General features: G+C 39.8%; 1 protein-coding gene across 2 annotated transcripts in view; it reads right to left on the minus strand.

Annotated features, from left to right (window-relative positions):
* tgfbr3 (transforming growth factor, beta receptor III) overlaps positions 1-20,035 on the minus strand; it is an 89,327-nt gene that overhangs the window by 60,894 nt on the left and 8,398 nt on the right. The window lies entirely within an intron of this gene.

Below are 20,035 nucleotides of genomic sequence, written 5' to 3' on the forward strand. Positions count from 1 at the left end.
ACACTGACACACACACACACGCACACACACAGCGCAGAGACCCTGCTTCACAAAGGCCCCCTCACGGAGCCAGCAGCAGAAAGTGTGCAGTTTCGTCCTGCAGGTCTGAAGCGGGGCCTCCGAGGTGATCTTGGCACAAGTCCACCATCACGAACTGGCTGGGAGCCCAACGCATTCTCGAGCGCACGCCTGCCTTTTGGGCTGAGTTTCGGCTGGGCTCCGCTCGCTCACAGGAGATCTAGGTCTGGCTATAATCACCAAGTCCAGTGTGCCGGGAAGTCAGGCGATTAATCACCACTGCCTCTTTTCAGCACTGGGGACAGCCAGGAGACTGAGGCAAATGAGACTTTGCTGGATGGGCCAGTGTGCCGGGGCACTGTGATGTCATTAATGGGTCCCTGGGTAAATTCAGTTAATGAGGAAATTAGACATCACTCTCAATGAAGAGGAAAAGAAGCCCACACTGCCTTGGTTACATTTTCTACTTTCATTGCACTACAAAGTTCATGCTTTTTAAAATTAAAAAATATAAAAATAAAGCATATTGCACTTCTCACCAGCTCAAATACAATGCTTCAGTCCAACAGCAGTGTTTGTAGTGGCTGTTTAACATTTAAGTGTCTTTTACAGAGAGAGTGGATTCCTGCATTTTCCTGATTTTCTAAACTGAGAAAGTGGTATCTACTATCTAGACATCTTGTGAATACACTTCCAAGTTTTTTCTAGGTTCCCATTTCTCCTTCCAATTATTAACAAGCTATCCTGAGGAAGTAATCATATTACATTATTTGACACTCTTGTAAAAACTAAAACACTTCTTTCCTGTTAATCACATGACAGCATTTCACTAGGACCACGGGACTTCCATGCCCAGCTGCTGACGTTTCTTTGGGATCAAGCAAGACGCCGCTTAATAAAGGTCTGATGGTTTCAGAAACGGAATGAGCACGACGGGTCAAACAGACCCAATCAGACGGGCTTCAGAAATGTTCACATTTATCAGCTAACTTCGGTCATCAGAGCTAACTTTAAAGAACAGCAGACCAGTTGATGAAGAAATTTAGCATGTGCCTGTCAGTATTATAAACCTCTGACTCAAGATTGCTTGGAGTGGGTTCAGCCTCCAGAGACTTACAAGACCCGAGAGAAAAACAAGAAAAACAAGGGCAGTACTGAAGGTTCATATGTAACACAAAACAGCTAGATTAAAAAAGGGCACACTGCACCCTTACTGAAGTGCTCAGATTAGGTGGGGGTGTTTTGGGAAACTCAAACAGCTTTTTCAGAAAACGCAACTCTCTTAATAATACTATTATTTTATTTAATCTGGAAGAGCAGGAATGCCATAATGTAATCTTCATTTTTTCCCCAAAGCTCTTTCACTTGCAAGGTATTAAGTAAAATCTTGTTTTTATTTTGATTTTAAAGTAGTCCAATCCCTATTTTCACAGTGTTTATCTGCAGAAAACTGTGGCATTTTGGTCTAAAAAACATGTTCTCACAAGTCTCTTTACTCCGTCCAGATTGCTGTCAGAGATGCAGACAACTCGGTGACAGCAGTAACTGGGCAGAAATGGGAAGTGTAAACAGGAGCAGGAGCTCAGATATATAACAGGTGGTCACAAATCAAGAAGTCACATTAACTTTCAGCGCCTGAACTACTTCTCTATTATCAACCGTGAAATCGAAATTGATATTTTGTCACATTAGGCCCCTAAGGAATACATGCATTTTCCTCAAAAGCAAAATAACACATTGTGTACTGGCTTTTCAAATATCACTAGGTTTACACTGAACCTCTGTGTTACTTCATGAACAGAAAACATTTTCAATGTAGAACGTTTACTGCACAACAAAAGGGTTCTTCATTTTCAGATAAAACAAGCTATTTTTCTATCAATTATTCACTTATCCCACCAGGTAAGTATGAAGAAAGTAACACTTTATGAATCTCTCACTAGAAGCTCAGCGTCAAACTGGCGAGTTGTCAAGATGCTTAGTCTAGCCATTGAGCAGTCAATTTGCCATGAGAGGTGTCAGTACATCACTGTATATTCATATACAGCATGTTTTGGCTGCAATAGCTCTTATTTCGAGAGGAAACATGGCCCTTGCGGTCTTTTATTTTAAACCCGCTTCAATCCACGTCAGCTGACCCAAGATGGTTACATGAAGGCAGCCTGACGGTGCTGCTGCCCAGCCCAATTTCTTTGGTCTTCCCTGGATGTTGTCTTAATCTGCTCCTGCGCGGCCCCTGCTGAGAGCTGGGAGCCCAGAGCAGACGCAGAGCCCGACTCCCCCGGGACCGCCACTTGCCAGAGCTCGCTCTTAATCGCCGGCCACCTGTGCTGGCCACGCTGATGGATCTGCAGTTCTTCATATTTTTCCCCTCTCTCTCTCTCCCACAACCCCCACTGTGTAGTATCAAAGACCGGAGGCCTCGTATTCTCCAGAGCAGCTCATCACCTCACCAGCTGAGGGGGAACGGCCTTACGGGGGAGGCTTGCCATGATACCCAAACACAGTGACAACGCATCCCCCACTAATATAGTGTAACCCAACAAGATAAGTCTGGATTCCTGCTCATTACAAATGCCCACGCTGATCCTTCACTAGTTCATCAGACACAGGAGTATGGGGTGACAAAAATCTCAACAAACACTGGAAAGAGATGGTTAAAGAGTGTTTTATTTTCTTCTTGAATGATTCAGTCTCCATAACAACAACCATAACAACTCAGAGTCCAATTCATGGAAATGGTTTACTCAGTGTATGCCTTTAGATGAAAACTGGGAACTAGGTTTTACACTATACTGAGCACAAACAGGATTGGGAGATTGGTTATCACTGAATGCCATTGATAGCAATCTGTGGAAGTTCTCGTTATTGTTGAAAATAAAAAAACATAGCTCTGGAAAAGCAATTGCAGAATTTGACATCGAAAACACTTATTCACTGAGAGTCCAGACAATCAGATATCTGCAAAGAACAGAGATAAAAAGCCAGAGATGGTCAATATTATTTAATTTTTTCGCAGTTTCAGAAAAATCTATGATTTAGAAAACCTAACTTTCGAAGTTGAGTAGGACGCCAACAGTAACAACATCCCTTGCTTAAAAGTTGTGAATGAATTCACCATAACACAGATCGGTCCCTTTGATCTCCAAGTTGGACAGCTGCGAAAGAACACTATGATCACTATGAAATATGAAATGCAACACCACAAGAAAAGGAGGGCAGACTTTAATTACAAAACCTTGTTACTGACCGGCTGCAAATTCTCTACTCCCCTAAGGTCCGGATTTATTCCCACTCAAATCTAAGTCATCAGGCAACACACACAAAAACATTCTAGCTATTCTGAATGGCTTCAAACTAAGTTTTTCCTAAGAAAATGAATTGTGAAATAACAACCGCCAGCGAGACAGAGAAGGAGTCCTCCTGGAAGATATCCAAAAGATTACAGCAGCTATTGGGCAGCAAGTTGTTTCTTTATTCAACAGGGAAAAAAGTAGCAACAAAAAGTTACTTGAGAGAATAAAATATACAAAATTTACAAAATAATGGTAGGAAGCCATGTATTTGTTCCCCCCCTATTTCAGTTCTAAAAACATATGAAATAGAAGTGAGGGTAACAAAACAAGGCAGGTTTCTCATGCAGGAAAATAATGATATTATTGATAGTGGACATCCACGAATATAACTAAAGCGTAAACATGGTGAAAACTCAAGAATTCAGAAATATAAACAAGAAAATAAATACATTTATAATAATATTGTAATTCGAGAACGGAACACAGAGACAGAAAAAAAAAAAAATCAACTCTTATTATTCGTCTCTCTCTGCTTTGACCTTTCACCTGAACAGATTTAAACAGGACCTGTATACATGTCAGACTTGTAAAGTACATTTTTACTGTAAAATTATGCATTTCAAATATAGTGAAAGGGTGTAAATGTAAGTGCTTATCATAAAAAGATACATCTACAAAATGAGAAAAAAATACAGTCAGTATGTGAAAGTTTGTTTTCCAGATGTAGTAAACAGTTTCTGCGGTTTCCAAATTAAAAAGGAATCCAGTTCAGTAGTGCTTACTTTAGGTTGTGACATGTATGAAATAAATGGGCGTGAAAAGCTGACATGTATTTATAATTTGGGTTCTTTATTTTTCTGAAGTAGAGTAACACACACTGGGCAGCCAGATTGCAAAAATGTGAACATCTGGAAAGGCCGTCAGCGTCTCACTTAGGCTCAGAAGGAAACAAAAAAAGAAGAAGAAATGGGTTTTATGTGTCTGCTGGCCTTGCCATCATTTAATTTCCCCTGTCACCTTCTCTCTTTCTTCCCCCCTCTCTGCCTCTGCACTTGTCCCGGCACACTGTCCATAAGCAAACGTTCAGGTTACATCAGCAATGAGAGGAACTGTTGTTCGTTCAAAAGGAAAAACAAGTCAGGGGCTTCGACGGCCAGACAGCACTGGGTCGTCTCCGTTTATGAGACAGTGGATTTCAAAATATCATCTTTTTCCTGTTGTTTGGTTGTCTCTTATGAGTTATATATCCTACATATATATCCATATGCCTTAATCTTGCTTAGGGACTTCTATAGTCTAAGTGAGAGGAAATAACAGGAGGGGGCATGCACCAGGTAAAGTGTGTAATGAGGTTTTGCCAACTGTGCAACACTGAATAGCCATCTGAGACATCTGTAAGCGTCTTATTTAAAAAAGAAAAAAAAAAAAGTTTTACGGCAAAGATTGATTTGAAAGCCAAGAAACAAGTGATAGAATTCAAAGGCTTTGGTGAATAATGTGTAGGAAAGCACAACTGTCCAAGAAAAAAGAGGCTGCTGCTGTAATGAGGCAGACTTAACAACAACACGCCACAATTCCTGTGGTTCAGAAAGAATTGATGCCAAATTTAAAAGGAAAAGCGAATGAAAATGAAAAGAAACCAAAACAAATCCCAGAGGGGACATTAGGTTTGGCTTCGTAAATTGTGCAATTTCCAATGAATTACAAAATGAAAGCAATTCTTGTTTTTTAATTTTTTTTAAACCAAACGGACGTTTACAGTAGGTCATTCTGAGCCTTGTAATACTAGAGAGCTACTTTACTACAATATAGTATTTGAAGGTAGTAGTACAAGAACAGGAATATGCTCTAAGCACTAACAGAATATGATTGCAATCATATTTCCCATATTCCGTGAGGCTGAGATGAAATTATCTGTTCACTGCTAATAAATCTGTCAAATGCGCTGAAGGCCTGGTATTTAAACTCTCTACGATTCCACTTCCTTTTGTTTAATCCAGTTCAGCCAGAGATGAAACCATGTGGTGACCTAGTCATACACAGGAGACCGTGAGTGAGCTCCTACACACGAACACGGAACCAGAACACGGCTTTCTCCATCATTCAGGTATATTCGAGAACAGAACATGTACAGTCAACCCAACAGGTATCGTGATTGTTTGATGGCTTTATGATACTCATTTGACAGCCTCAGCCTGCAGCTAGGCATGCAAAGAACATGTCAGACACTTAACACTGCTAGTAGAGGAAGTGAATATCTGTGTATCCCTTACAGAATGTGTGAGGTGGTCTAATAAGAAAATACAATATAAAAATATAGCGCACAGCTGTTCTTACTGTAGTTATGACATGAAAAGGAAACTTAATGAAACCCCAGAGGTGACAAGAACAGAAAAGCTCCTGGGTTGTTAAATACATTTCAGCTAAGGAGTCAACGAAAACTTTCCAAGACTCCAACGAAAACAGTCTACGGTAGAAGTTGCCGTAGCAGTCAACCAACGAAAACACTTGTGCTGGCCGTGTTCGATGAAGTTACAGTAATGGGAGGCTGACCACAATGGCTGTATTATTTTTCGCACTGGGTAATGAAAGTTGCCAGTCCGTTCTAAAAATATTGTAGATGACACAACAAGTGAAGAATGTTTTCTCTGTGACACAAGTGATAAATAGGATGGTTAATAACTTGGTTTAGTTTGAAAATAATAGCATGACAAATTGAGTCTGTAGACTTTTAATATTAATTTGCCTTGAATTGCACTTGCACAATGTTAGAGTTGTTTTTAAGTGAAACCCGAAAAAAAACAGAAATGAGACAGAGAAAATGTGTGCATATGTGGCTAATTAGGATATGTAATGGAAGTCACAGCACATCACATGACAGGCATTCACTACCCCCACAATGACTGCAACACCTCTGCAAGTTCACAATCTGTACTTTGTACTGGGAACCCAGCCTTCATGTCGAGCAAGCGAGCATCTTGTCCCCCATCTACCAATAACACAAATGCTGCCCACTAAAGCCCACAGTATCACCCCTCACAACACTTTTGCTCAAATCACATACATTGAAAAAGTTCTTATTTTAATAGCTTCACTGACGAAGTGAAAGGAAAGTGAGAAATTGTAGCCCTTCAAGCAGCAGGTGTTGCAGTGATGTGCAGTCAGATCGAAATCTCACTATGAGAGGTTTGTAAACCACGCCTTGCTGGGGGAATTTCTGAGTATGAAGACACGAGAGATGTGACAACTGGTGTAAGTTTTCCAAGGTGCTCTCATTTTTTCAGACTTTTTGTAAAAAGAGACTAAAATAAAAAAAAAAAAAAATCTCATCTCATTTTAGGAGGCAACTGTAGTGAATAGTTTACCTCAGCATTGTTTAACATCCTTCTTTTTCAACATACAGCCTTGAGTTAATGTGCCTTTTAGTAGTTCAACAGAGGATATACACTGTCAAGTGAAAATTAAAGGACCTTTCCTTTATAGATTAAGGTAAACACACCCATAATACACTGAACAAAGCTTCCCTGGCACACTTAATCATATTTAATGACACAGCCAGTATGCGCATCAAAGGTTATTTTTTGGCCAAAAATGGAAAAATAGCTGTCTGAGGGGAGAAGGGGGTGGGGTAGCACAGGAAGTGTGTATATAGAAACAGAAAACAATGGCGCTTAATGGAATTATGCTCCGAAAGCAGATAAATAATTGTATGACCTTTGACATATCATTATCTAAGCCGCCCAGAGTTGTATTGATATTCATCTGCCACATACTAAAACTTTAATCAGTGCTTTATATATAGAAATTACCTCAAATTGCACACCCACCTTCCACTGCCTCTGTGCACAGTTTGGATGGCCCTGGTGAGGAGCCAACACTCGGGTACTGGAAGCAATGCCATTTTCTATGCTATTTCAGAACAAAGTAAATATTCCCACACAACAACAGGCTTCAAAGAAAAACAGGCACCAAACATCCAGCTGCCATGACAACTTCCATTTCAATCTGGCCAGCAGAATAAAAAACTACACATCTTCCGACAGAGAGAGAGAGAGAGAACAATCGGCCCTCACTTCAGAAAAGGAAGTGTTTTAGGATTTAAAGGATCTGGAACGAGCTTTTAGGTTTTATTATCTTTTGATATTACAAATATTTTCCTGAACACAGAACTGGCTGTGTGTGTGTTTGGTTAGGTTACAGAATATGCCTATCAAAGTGCAGAGATGTATGATCTATAAAATAAAGTAAATAAATGGAAGCCAAGGGTTTAAGAACTGCCTGGGGGAATTCACACAGGTCATCTGGAACTTCAAACAATTGGCGTCAGGATCTCAGCAAGAAAGGTAGTTTCAGACTTCTGCTGATAACAGGAGCTAAAATACATGCTAGCAAATAGTTTAAGGACTATTCCTTTTGAAGCACAATAGTGTTTTTAATATCAAAGCTGGAATATTAACTCTAAGCTAACTTGTTAACTCTGAAAAGGTGTTCATTTGGAATTTATTTGAAGTTAAATCTACTGGAACTTTACAAGGGAGGAAGTCGCTAAATCACACATTTGTTTGCATATGAAATATAATGTAATTACAGCATGAAGAGACTATAAAACTAGGCGCAGTAAGAAGAGGAAGTTGGGACAGGATGAATGAGACCTATGCTCCTGAATCAGGAAAGCAGTAAACTGTTTTCTTCCAAATGTAAAATGTGAAACAAATTAAATCTCCAAATGTGTGAAAAACTCAATCTCAACTGACGATTCTCTTTACGTACGTATCCATGGTCATAAACAAAGCTAGAGTAACCAATAAAAGAATAAAAATCGTTTCAACTGGATTCATATTAACATTTGACAAGGAACTTCTGTGTCTGCAATAAAACTTAAAATATGGTTACTTGATCACAGACCAAATGCACTGGGACACACTGGAGTCATAGACATGAATCCGTGGCTCTGTTTGTTCCGTCTCCAAGACTGGCCCCAGGTGGGAAAAGGCACTGAGGGCATAAATCATATTTCTGCAAAGATTCATGGGAACATGGGGATGGACATGGGACAAGAACCAAAAAAACAGTGATCTGGACACGTCTTTTAAGAACCTCTGCCACCGCAGGTCTCAACGGGATCTCCTTGAATTTTCATTTGAAATTTAGACACATCAGAAACCCACCACATCTTAGAAATTGTGAAGGAAGCCTCCAGAGATGTAATGCAAGTTCCTTACATTCCAACGTGGTGTAAACAGGAAGAAAACAAAATAACTATGACAGCCGCGGGTAGCCATGCTGCAGGAGATGAGGAGAGAGATTCTTCACTTCCATCTCAGCACGGACTCTGGTGGCTGACCACTGGACAGCAACACAAAGCATTGACAGGATGGCCACCTGACCCCAGAGCCCCCAGGATGCTGCCACCTGACCCCACAGCACTTCCACAAACAGCAGGCTCTGAAACTTGCTTCTGAAGTTGACTTAAGTTCATTTGTTTTATAATTTAACCAAACAAACACACACATACACAAATATATCAACGATGCTTGTTTTCTGAGTGCCTGCGTTCTCTCTCTGTTTAGGTACTTAACATTCCTGAGTTTAATGACCTTACGAACTTCACATGGAGCACTAAAAGAAAAAGGATGGTAACACACATCGTGACTCTCGTCTTCTCCAGAAGCCAAAACGTCTCTTTCTGAAGGTTTTATACAGATCATAAGTCTGATGTCTGGGAAGTTACGGATGACACAGTGAATTCCCGCGGGAGAATCTAAGATCTGCAGCTTAACAGATGTCTTACATTGAGACGCAACAAAGACCAGGGCACACAGAGAGAGTGCGGCCGTACCAGAGCAGCACACAGTTTTGCTTTTAAATATGTTGGGAAAAGATCTGTCATTCTTGCAGGACCTCTGGGCTGGTGCCACGATATAGAAAACACACTGCCAACAGCACTGCGTCAGAATGAAAAGAGATACCAAGAAGCAGAAATCTGTCAAGATTAAAAAGTGGAAAAAAACGAATTTCTTGGAAGGCCCCATATTACAAAAAGCCTAAAAACAAATCAATCAACAATAAAGACTCGTTTTTATTTTTTATAACTGTTTGGCAGATCGCCCACATGCTTTAAACTCGGGAGCTAAAAAACAAATATGTACGAGCTGAAAAGTGTGATTGTCAATATATCTGTCGAATTCCCTCTCTCTCCTTGCAGGATCAACACAGCCTTCACTCAGGTCTTGAAGGCAAGGTCTCTCACCCCTTCACTTTTCTTGGACTTAAGCAGCAGGACAACACGCTCAAAGGAAATTGGGCTGTCATATAAAGCCAGTGGTTTTAGCTGCTAACCTTTTCCAATAACTTTGCTTTTCCTGAGTGGAACAAAACATCAATAACCATTAGGAATAGGATTTGTTTTTTAGTAATGACTGATGAATGAAGATATTTTGACATTCTAATCTCTGCTTGTGTTGACTGTCATTTCCAGAATAGGAAGGCCAAGTCATTCAATCTACAGCGAAGGCCTCCTCCTAAAATAAACGTATTCAAGTAAAATTTTACGTCACGACTAGACCGAGATCATACCGTGTGAAGGCAGTAAACAATATGGGCTGGAAGGCTTAAAACACATTAATGCATAAAAAATAAAACTGTTGAGCCCCTTATCACTGGGAACCATAAACACACAGTCAGTACACAGTACAGTACAATCTTGTTGATAACACCTGAATAAACTGCAGGCTCTGTGCGGACGCTGTTCATATAAACTGGAAATTGACCACTAACAGAGTAAACAGTTTAAAGCACAGGCGCACCCACGAAATACTCTTTCCAGCTTAAATACAATATTTGTGACTACTAAGGGAAAGCAGATACTGTACATAGTTTCTATATAAAAAAATAATAATTGTTGTTTGCCTTTCTTGGTCTTTTTGTACAACTATCTACTACTGGACAAGATTAGATAAGTGTACCTCCATAAACACAAAACCCCTTAATTGCAAATCAACCCTTTTGATGTGCCATTTTCCCTCTCTCAATCTGAAGCCGGGAGGTGCACATAGCCAGCTTTTTTGCACGCACCATTACAACAAGACAACAATCTGATAATTACCGACCCTTCAAAGCTGAAGACAAGACGAGAGTGTTGGGACAAAGGCATGTTCGCAGATGCAGGTTCAAACTTACACAAATCTCAATCATTCTCAAACAAGTACCTGACACTTTAATTTACAGCACCAGAGGGAAAACCGGATCGTTGCCAGCGATTGCACAAGCCACAATGCGGCGTCTTTGTCTGGATTTTGTGTAGAACTGGGAAGGGGCAATGCGAACGTGGTGTTTCTGCACAATGGAGGTCAGAAGCCACTCTGTTAGTCCTGGAAAGTCTTTCAGGGGGTGGGAGGAGAAGAATGTCATGTCAAATGTCACACTGGCTCACGCAATAACATATACAAAGAATCTTGAGAACTCCGCAGTCTTCGACACAACATGAATTAATAAAGGGATAATGCAATGGAAATTGTGTGCTGAATCTCGTCTTTGTTTCAATGCAGTTGAATTATGTTCTTGGTTCGAGGACACAGGAGCAGTGTTTTCGGAAATGTCACCAGAGACATGCTTGAAAATACCACTACGATATACCAAATTGTGTTACTTCCACCATTGCCACCCGGTATCTTATCGTACCATTTTCATCACTGGCAAACTTAGATGCAGAAGAGGTCGTTTTAACCATTCCGGTTTCACATATCATTTCATATTCAGCAACTGTGCATCAGCATTTGCAGCTACAGGTATCTTCGCATTAAATTAAACCTCAGATAGCAGAGCATCATAGATGTGTACATTACCACAACTTACTTTCACAGTGCTGAACTTCTTGTAATAAACGCCCATGCAGAGAGTTCCATTTGACTGAGTAAGCATGTGTTGAAAACGTGCCTAATATGAAACTCATGACACCATCATCAATAAAATTAAACAAAACAGAAAACTGCCAACAGAAAAACATCTCCTCATTGTTCCATGCCATGCATCGACGTGTTGCTAATGAGTTCGAGTTTGGTTGTAGTTTAGAATGTCCTGCCCTCATCGTTCAATAAGACGTTTTCTAAAGGTTTAAACTTGGCACAGTTTAGAAGCACACTAAGAAACTTATATAACAGGGAAAGCAGTTTCAGTCTCTTATTTAAAATCGGGAGTCACATTAAAAGCTAGCCATTTACAAATAGAAGACAATATTTTTTCTAGAATAAAATCCACAGGCGAAACACAGAATGAAATATTGCCGTGGGAATACTGGAATAGTCCCCTTTTCCTCTTTTTTTTGTACAATGGTAGAGAAGTCCAACACAAGTTGCTCTTTCCAACTGTTGCATGCACCATCTTTTTTTATTCTTTTTTGGTAGAACACAATGGAAAAATCTCAGATGCCCTGCTGTCAAACATTAGAAGAGAATGAGAGAGAGACCAATCCATAATGGTATAAGAGGTAGCGCTGTGACACTTAACAGCAGGATCTGTTTATCACCAGAAATCTCTCTAATGGCACACCAGCCCGTATGTTATCATAGCACATCGAAAGAGGAGAGGAAATGTCTCGACTTGAAAGTAGGCCAGGTATAGTCTATGTTTTTCCAAACCCTTAGATTTCCAGTCAGCACACTTGTAGAGAGTTCACAAACCCTGGCACTCAGATCCATTCTCAATCCATGATCATTTGGCTTGTGTTGATTATAGAAAGCATACAGTAAGGAACAACAGGGCCACAGCTTTCAAATATTTACCTTCTGAAAATCAGCAGGCAATTTTGCTCTGGAGTAAAAGCTTTGATCACATTCCCCCCCGTTGTTTTTTTCCCAGTAATAAAAAGCTGGCAACCCAAAGTAGGAAGATTTGACAATTCTATTCAATGATTTCTGGAAAGAGGAAAATATGCATGACAAATCTTAATTTCACACTTTTTAAAGCTCAATGACTCAGGTTATTGAGTCCATTAAAAAAATAATTAGAAGTCATAACATCTTAAAAATCAAATATTTTAAAGTTAAAACAGTTTTTGTTGGATCTCAGCTCAGCCCGAATGTTAACTTTAATCCCTTTTTCTTTGTATGCCATGCAGCTGTAATTTGGTTATATCCGATATATACAGTTCTTCCCAAAAATGGATTAGCTCATGCTTGGGAAATAACTCATTCCTTGTTTGACACGGAAAACACAAAATTAAAACGAGCAACATCTTTCTGGGAGTTTTGAACCTGTCGGATAAGCAGGTAAAACATGTTTCAAATATCTATTTTACCAGGAAATCAGTTCCTTTAATATTCTTTTGTAACAGAAATGCAAGAATTACTCTTCCTAGGAAACATGTAGGGCTACACTCATCAAATTTTAAAAGTCATACTAAGCCTATGGAGGACACAAATATGCTGAAAGGTGTGGAAGTGTCACATAAAACTTTAAGGGTGTTTATCTAAGAGGTTACAAATTACATGTTTTGCATTATTTATTATTTTGTACCATTAGGTGTTAGGGTTTCTATCAAATAAGCAGTGTTACATTACACATGGTGTTAAACGTTTTATGAACACAGCCCCATTAACCTTAATGCCACAATAATCCCAGCGCTGTTACCAGTCATCCTGGATTTTGATCTTCCACACAGGCATAAGTGAACATGAGTTACTTGCTGGATTATAACAGTGTCCCACTGCTAGGAGGGCGGCTCATGCTGTTGTATAATTTGCTTTTGAGATAGGAAGAGGAAACGGTGCCAGGATTGACATATAAACTGCTGTGTTTTCCAGACACTATTTGTCATGGAAAGAGTTGGTTTTTGAGAGGGTGAATAGATGCTGAAAATGTCCCACACAAGTCTTTACTGCCCTGAATGTTGCAGAGCTGCACTAAACTATGCAAATGTGTCCATCCGATGCTTATTTATTTATGTTTGGTTAAACCACAAGAGAGCCTTGGAATATTACATTAATGTAGTAAAAGTGTTTGTGAAATTCAGACACGGAAGGGAGATCTTTACTGGGGGACTGTGTAAAGCCCTGTAAAACACATTATTAAAGAGTAATAGCTCATTGCAAGCGTTTTGTCAGACAGCAAATGTCACACTGTCACGGCATCACGGCAAAACACAACGCAAGCATTTCTTCGGCTTGGCCAATCAGAACTCCCCCTCTAGAGAGCGAGAGTAACGGCGTCTGTCTGCAGGTTTCACCCGACTGGAAGACTCACAGCTACGCGAGCTCAGGCTGACTGCGGCTCAGTCCGCCCACCTTCTACCCAAGCGTACGCAGGGCAACACAGCGTGGCCGCTAACTGGGCTTTTATAGATTGGACTCACTACAGGGGGGTGTGGAAAGTAATCGTCAAATGCTCATGTGTGGTATGCCACCTTGGGGGGTTGCTATGTAAACACTGAGAAAGTGTACTGCCTTGCCCCGTGTTGCTATAGCAGTATACAATTAGCGGGCCCTGTTTGTTGCCCAGCACAACACCATTTTTTTAATTGAAAGTTTTAATGCTTTACAAGTGAATCACACGACATCTGGTTTGCTGAAGTTCGGTTGGGAAGGCAGGGCCCCTCTCCACCAGAGAGCGCGAGCAGTCGGCAGTGGATGTGTGATTAAGAGAGGCCGAAGGAGGGAGTAAATGAGACGGCATTAGCTGCGTGTTCGTCCTCAAGCATTCTATAACATGGATGGATCAGATTTCTGGAGTTGCGCAACACACTCTGGCATCCATCACCCACGACTTGAAAATACTTTGTGGAAATATATTTTGATTAAGGGTTCAACCTTTTGTCCAACTGCAAGAGATCCCGGAGGGTTAAAATCCTTTTTACCCGAGGGATGGGCTGTCTGATTGTGTAGTTTCACATACTTCCCAGTTTTGTGTTCAAAAATAAATGCATAAATAAATAAATTCTAAACTTTGTGGAAGGCAATTATCACTGTTTGATCACTCAATAAATTACACTACAGGAAAGTAAACATTTGTTATATTCTGACTCACAACTCTTTAGATTAATTAGAGACAGAGAACTAGATGAGTTCTGATCTAATTACAAACAAGTGTAGCGATCTTTCGGTACGTCGAATTATTGAGGAATGAGTCATTTTTAACTCAAATCGATGCTGCTCTCCCATGGGTGAGTTCAGATCTGTTTTACCTTTCTCTGTGTTGCAGACCTGTGACCATGTTGGTATGAAATTGAAGATGTCATGTTATATAAACTGTAAAATTCATTCATTTTTCAGATTAAAACAACCCACAAGGCCACACCCTTCTGGCTGCACAGGCTGATGACAAACTCATCACTCTGCAAAAGAGGTCATTGCAAAAACAACCACAGAGATCAGTAAAAATGTATTAAATGCATTCTAAATACCATTCAGCAGTGCACCCTTATTGTAGAAATAAAACTTTATAGGTTTCTGCAGTGGTTTACTGGGGCAGAAGATTTACCATTATTGTTGAGGGAAAAAGTGCCAGATAGGAAAGAGAATCTGCAACGTGAAACCGCGAAAGATCCTGACCTTGACTTTGTGACAGCCAAGAAAGTGAGGCTTTTGCTTGTTTATGCTAGCCCAGCATGGCAGCTTGTGTGCACAAGACCGTTAGAGAGGCCTGACCTGTCAGTTGGGTCAGTTTTGGAGTTACATGCGCGAGTGGGGACAGTAACTCAAAGCTCCAGAGCGAGGCTGCAGCAAAACACTTGCAATTTCAATTTCCCTTATATGCAGCAGCACAAGAAAGGGAGCAATGTATATAGCAGAAGAGATACAAACACAAAATCCTCAAAGTGCTCTAACTGTGACCGAGTAATTTGTTCAGAGTTAGTCCGCTGTCCCAGCCCTGAGTGTTGTTTAATTCTTAGATCCAGCAGCCGTTTCACAGTAATTTCAGTGTCACCGGCATCCTGCTCAAGCTTATTTTGGCTTCTAAGGTGCATTAATTTTTGGAAAAGGTCCCACTATATTTTTTTTTTCTTCCTTTTTTTCATAGTGAAACTGAAAACTGATGTGGATTTCCTTGGGAGGACTGATTTTGGCTCCCACTGTGCAACTTTAACGTCACCGCTGACGGGAACCACGGTTGTGAAAGGATTCAGACAGAGGGAGCCGGGATACCACAAGCAGGAGAGGAGATTTGCTATGGAAACGTACCCTCAAGGGGATTGGGGTGAACTTAATAATCAGAGCCTTTGGCCCACATCTAATCATATCTGGAGATCACTTGCCAATTGTGAATTTCAATTCCAATACTTGATGCCAGTTCCTTGTTTGCCCAAGCATTGTTCTCCCCTCAAGGACTGTGTTTTTAATCTGCGATTGGAGGGTGGGTCATAATTTTAAATTGATCTGGGCCCTTTATTCTCAACATCGGTCCTGAATGGTATCAGAATTCAGATGTGGTAATTCATCTCCACTGGAGATTAAACCACCCAGGACAGACCACTTTTCCAGAGCAGAGAAAGTCTTCACTCCAAACTGCTCCTAACTGCTTCACATACATCTCCTAACAGGAACACAACCAAACTATAATATGACCCCGTTCACACTTGAGACTCATATGTGAACAGGGTCATAGATTTAGGCCGACGCTTTGGGACTAGTTTTGACCCGGCCTAAATCTTTCGACCCTGCCTAATGCCGGCCTAAATGTGAATGTGACCGGGCCCTGGGCCGGGTGGAAAGCGTCAGCGTGTGACGCAACTCAAGCCCCGCCCCCAGAGACGCCGCTTCGTCCCGCAGAATAAACACAGAATAAACACGGGCACCGACACAGCTACACCGCTGCAGGACACACAGTATTGTCTCTGTATTGTTTCAATGTCATATCGATCTATAGCCTTAAATACTTTAATAAATGTACTGATACATTTCGCTAGATCACATCTTTATATATATATTAAAAAAGTCTAGGCTAAGTAATGAGTTATAAATGATGTAAACAGTTCAAACTACTCGGTCGATTAAAAAAAAAGTGTGTAGCTGGTAAACTTGCTATTGTTTTTTTTCTTGTACTAAGTATGATTGAAGTCTGGAATTTAACAGCATGCATTTTACACATGACCAGGTAACTTTATGAATTATCCAAATTTTGCATTAAAACGATATAAATTTAACCGAAGCAGGTTTCCATTCAAATGAATGCATTTTAAAACGAGACCAGCTGTTTACTATCCAATCCAAAATGCGATTATATTGAGCTGAGCAGTACAATCACAAATTAAGAGTTAGAGGTGACAACTGGGACGATGCAGAAATTAAAGCGCTGTTTACAATGTGGATGGAAGATAAACCGAAGGAAGTGTCCAGCGCTGCTGTCTGAGGATATCACTATAGACACATCACAGAGGCTGCTTTCGATGCAGACAATTGCACACTAATGCACACGATTTCTTGTGATTTAATGTGGATGTCCTAATAAAGGTGCTTCGCTTTCGGGTGAATTGTAAAACAGCACTTTTAGACTTGCAGAACCGAAGAAAGGGAAATATCTAAATTCGATTCCCATTGAACCAGCACATTTGTAATTATATTAGAAAGCTTCGGCTGCAAAGGGTTAACATTACTTTCAAAGAAAATATAGAACCAATCAATAGCTTATATATTTACATCAATATTAATAAGTTGTGATTATAAATACATCACATACACCTGTAAGCACACCTAATGTCATGCTCACTGGTTTGTTTGAGCAGATTTGTTAACTTCCCGGCATGTATTTCGTTTAGGCCACCTTTTCGCCCGCATATGTGACACACTTAGGCCCCCTAAAACCACAAGTGTCTAAAAAAAGCCAGACTAAATTTGAGGTGGCCCAGGACCGGCCTAATAAGTGTGAACGGGGTCTAGGGATACAAATTCAGAAAGACATAATAAATACAATAACACGTGTGTGTGTGTGTGTGTGTGTGTGTGTGTATATAACATTTTATATATATATATATATATATATATATATATATATATATATATAACTTAAATAAGACCTACAATAGCTCCATTATTAAGAGTCAAAAGTCAAAAACTTTAATGTCACTCCAAAAAAAGATTTATTTTTCCTGTTGAGCAATGCAAATAACGTGACTAAAGTATGCAGTTAATTTCTCATCCATTATTACATTAAAAAGAAATAACCAAAATGTCCTCTGGAACCTCATGAAAGGCAGTGATGTGGATCTTTCAGCCGTGAGTAATTTTTTAACAGCTTGAAGCAAATGACTATAATTATTAGCGCTTAACAGACATTTGATGTTATCAGATCTTGTTAAAGAAAACTGAACTGCTTTTGTTAATACTCACATTTAACGTCTCACTTTAAACTAATCTGATCTGCCTCTTCAAAACTCTACACTGTTGCCAACCCTATCCCTCAATCGCCAGGAGGCTTTATAGTGAATTTCCATTGTCAGACACAAGAGTAAATGTAGCCAAGTGATTAGACTCTCATATAGCCAAGAGCAGGATACTCAAGCTACAAGTCTTGGTAATTTTGTCATTTAGGAACAGTTGCATTTCTACCTAACAAATGACAATTAACCAAGTATGAGCCCACAGGAGGAACCTGAGAGGTTTAATCCCTCTTGAGCTTTCCTTGTACGTATGCATATGAGGACATGTGGAAAGATCTGTCAGAATTTTCTATAATAAATACTTTTCTTTTTTTTTTTTTTAACTATAAAAAACCTTTGAAGTCTGTCTTACGTGCTTTCAATGTCGATACCTTGCCCTTGCGTCTGCAGGTATTTAAAGAATGTCTAAGACCTTTAAACTTTCCTGTCGGCCTCTAATCAGGCCTTGACTCCAAAGTGTGATACATAAAAGAAATAGGGGAAGTTAAAAAAAAAAAAAAAAAAAAAAGTATTTAGGGACTTTCAGAGTTCAATCAGTTTAATGCAAGCACACAATTAGCAAAAATAATAACAGTAACAAACTTGAACAGTATAATATAATCTCTTTTCCATAAAAAAATGCTTAAAAAAAAATCATCAGTATTCTAATAATTGTGCTGATAATTGTGCAAATGATGCAGAAAATCGAGGTAGCTGCCCACTACCACTGCAAAAAGTAATCATTAGTTATGGAAAAGTGGTCACTAAGTTTATTATAGGTAATTTACTTGGAATAATGTTTAGTTGGCATATATAACAGTCTGTCAGCATCTCACCATTTCAGCATTTACGTTATCCTTATCAAAGCAGGCTTTGGCACATGTGAGAAATGTCCTGCAGATTGACAAGAATCAGAGCCAATTTGGCCAGCGGATGGATTTCCGAGTATTCAGATTGGCTACGGAAGTAAGGGTGCAGATCGCCTGGACTCTTGGATCATGTCTGTAACACTCTAGAAGACAGACAGCTTTGCAGTGGCCAGTCCTGGACTTTCTCAAAATCAATCAAGGACATTTATTAAACTGTTCTACGTACTTTCTCTGTTGAGCAAGTCAAGATCCAGCAACTATAGTCAAATGGGAACACATACGCCCATGCACGCACACACACGCACACGCACACACATGCACGCACACACACTTCCTCCTCCCGCCCTTTCAAAATCTAACATATTGCATTTTTCATCCTTAGAGTACATATTAACTTATTGACTTTGTAGGGGAGGGGAAAAACACAACAATGCTGGCAGCAGACGACGTGCTCCAATGGAATAACTTATAAAATAGTTGATGGAAAAAGTTGTGCATGATCTCACAGTCTTTGTAATGAAGAACATCGGAGACACAATTAGCTTTACTCGCAGCAGATGCCGCATACGGTTTGCCTGGTGTTAAACATCAAATTAATGACCTACATCTCTTAAAGGGACAGCTACATATACAGTGTACAGTAAGGTTGGTATGCACGGACTTCATTCAGTCAAGCAGAAGTGTATTGCAAAAATATCGATGTGCTCTGGTTCCCCCAATACAGTTTTCACTGTTTCCCATTTCATTGTATTGGAAGATTTGAGTTATCAATCTAAAACTGATATCCAAAGAACTAGTTTATATACTGCTTTGACTTTAAATTAAATATGTACCACATTGTGATAAATAAATGTGATTTATTTTGAACTAAATCAGGTACAGATGAGTTTTCCATTAGTAGCGTGATATGTACCATATCATGGATAGTGTATCGTGATTTTGGTGCATCGTCTCACCCCTAGATACAGAGCTGAGCACACTGCCAAACATACCGATAGCCGTATGTAACCAAACCCCCACGTGAGGCCAGAGCTGGTCCTATACTCTCTCCCCCTGGTGTGCGAGTCAGGCAAAACTAAACTGAAATTGTGTAAGTAGAACAGGAATCCCAAACACAAATGAGTTAAAAAAATACATTTGTCAGCTTTGGTTACAAACGAGAATGTTTTGGGTACGAGTGAGAGCGTCCCCTGAGACCAGCATGCTTATTTTGTTCAGAAAGTTTACACTGGGTTCAAAACATTCCCAGCTTTGTAGGGGTGGAGAACATATATCAAGCAAATATAAAACGTATCTCCAGAAAGAATGAGTTCCTGATATATGTAAAGAAACCAACTGATTTTTTTTTACCCTGAACATTGGCAAAAAACAAAAACCATTTATGACAATTGGTGCTTCCAGCTGGCATGGAAATCGGTGCATCTGTCTGTGTGTTACAGAGAATATATATATAGTCTTATAAAAGATAAAACATATTTATGCCATAAATTATTTTCTGCTCTGTA

The sequence above is a fragment of the Amia ocellicauda genome, chromosome 19, assembly GCF_036373705.1.
Source record: "Amia ocellicauda isolate fAmiCal2 chromosome 19, fAmiCal2.hap1, whole genome shotgun sequence".
In the NCBI taxonomy this organism is placed as follows: domain Eukaryota; kingdom Metazoa; phylum Chordata; class Actinopteri; order Amiiformes; family Amiidae; genus Amia; species Amia ocellicauda.